This window comes from Lupinus angustifolius, chromosome LG03, assembly GCF_001865875.1.
Source record: "Lupinus angustifolius cultivar Tanjil chromosome LG03, LupAngTanjil_v1.0, whole genome shotgun sequence".
NCBI lineage: Eukaryota > Viridiplantae > Streptophyta > Magnoliopsida > Fabales > Fabaceae > Lupinus > Lupinus angustifolius.
Window position 1 is genome coordinate 17,371,887 of NC_032011.1, and position 2,665 is coordinate 17,374,551.

Below are 2,665 nucleotides of genomic sequence, written 5' to 3' on the forward strand. Positions count from 1 at the left end.
GACTGTATAAGAGTTTTACATATTGTCAATAAATAATTTATCATTCATATTTAATTATTATTGACTTTCAAATATAAGTAACAATGAATGATGTAATGACTATTTATATATATTTTATATGAATGTGGAAAATATAAATTTGGTAATAAGTACTTTGATATTACAAATATATACATCAATTAAAACTATTTTTGTTGGTAACAAAGCTATATAGTCCCCAGGTAAGCTAATAATTTATTGCCTCTAAAATTGTTATCTTCCAACTGACCAGTCCTGGTAATTATCCAAAGGAAAAAACAACCACGTGATAAAGACTTATAATTTGATTTCTTATATGCAATGTGCCAATTCATATAAAAGGACATTAGTATATAATGTCCATAGTATATAATTCAAACAGTAATTACAAGCATCCTTTTGTTGGTCTCGAATAATGTATAGGAACTATACTCTCCCGAAAAGACATTTATAATCAATAACATGCATATAGATATGTAGATGTTATATACTTCTCAGAAGAGACTGAAAAAGGATTCATGTTCATTGAATTTCAAGTTTAACAATCTAACCAGTTTTTTCTAAATTATGGTTGTGATTGGGGTAGTGTTTACTGCATTTCATTACAACAAAAGATCATATTAACCATGACTCTAATATAGTCATTTGTTACAAGTATTACTTCTTTTCTGATCTTACATTATTCTTTAAATTTTATTTATTTATTATTCTAGATTTGTGCATGATTCATATGTTAATACTTAATATTTAATATTCATTTTTAATTATTATAATAAACAAATAATAGTAGAATAGTATTAATGTAAATAATAAAATAATAATATAATGATCTCAATAATAGTGATGCTCATAAAATAATTATTGTATATTTTACTACTAAATAATTAATAATATGTAATGTAAAGCATTATTATGCTAATCATTTTCATAACAAATATATTTTCAATAACAAATAATAAAATGACATTTTTATCATACATGATGACTAATCATTCAAAATAAATCATAATAAAGATGAAGAAAATATTATGACTTTACTTCTCTTCCTCAAATAATCTTTGATTGACCGTGACACATCATTTCTAGTCATTAAATTTTAATTTTAAATAAAATATAAAATAAATATAAATCTTTTAATAAATAGTTAATTTAAATAGTGAAAATAATAATAAAAATAATAAATATTTCCTTTTAACTATAAATAATGAATGTGAAATTAAATAAACATGAATATTTTCTTATTTAATTGTAAAATTTAAAAAAATACAAAAAATTACAATCATATTAAGGATAAAGGGAGTGTGGTGATTACTCACTTCCTTTCTTCAATGATCATTTGAACGTTTATGATATATCACTTTTATTTTTCTTAAAATAATTAAAACACACCTAACCAATCAAATATTGTCAACTAAGAACTACTCGTGTCTTAATTCCTTATTATACATGAGGATATGTATGAACAAAATAAATTATTGTGCGACAAATATATTTTTGTATTTTATAGTTTTGACAAGGGTAAATGTAATTTTATCTATATTTATTTATAAAAGAAAACATTGTTTTTAGGTATGACAAGATTTTGTCTTGCTCTAATGAATCCTCGTGTGAAAATAGAGAATACTTACATATTTCTTGGTAACAGTAATTGATTGGTTGAGCATGTTTTAATTGTTTTAAGAAACAAAAGTGATGTATCACAACCATTCAAATTATATATTAAGAAAAGGATGTGAATATTGAAGACCCATCTTATATCCTTAATATGATAATTATTTTTTGCATTTTAATATTTTTGAAACAAAATAAGAAAACATTCATGATAATTTAATTTTGCATTCATTATTAATCATTAAAGGAAATATTTATTATTATTATTAACGTTGTTATTTTAGAAAACTATTTATTAGAATATTTTTACTTATTATTGCATTTTTTTTTATTGAAAATTAAAATTTAACCAATAGAAGTAACATGTTACCACCATTCAAATTAAAAAATGTGAAGTCACAACCTTTCCTTTCCTTCATATTTATTATGATTTATTTTGAATGATTAGCCATCAGGTATGATAAAGATATTATTTTATTATTTATTATTAAAAAGATATCTTTTTGAAAAACTTATTAAAATAATACTTTAGATTGTCTTTTATTAATTATTTAATAGTAAAACATACAATAATTATTTAATCAACATAATTATTATTGAAATAATATTTTATTATTTACATTAATACTATTTCTACTTTTTTTTATTATGATTAAAAATGAAAATAAAATAAATAAGTGTTAACAAATGAATCATCCACATATCTAAAGTAATAAATAAAAATAAAAATAAATGAATAATGTAGACAAAGTGAGAAGAAGTAATACCTTTAACAACACACTGAAAAGCTAGGAATTAATATAGATCAAGAAATATAAGCACTAATGGAACATGGATTGATAGAAATCCACATACTAGTGTAATGCTAGATGTTGATGACTATGAAGCTCTTCTTTTTTCTAGTGCCAATTGGCTATGCAACTTTTAGAGAGAGAATTACATTGATGTGAAGGATAGATATGTAGAAATCTAGGTTCTTTGATATCTTCTAGTTTGTTTTCAACTAATAGTCATGAGATCTATTTATAGTTGGAGT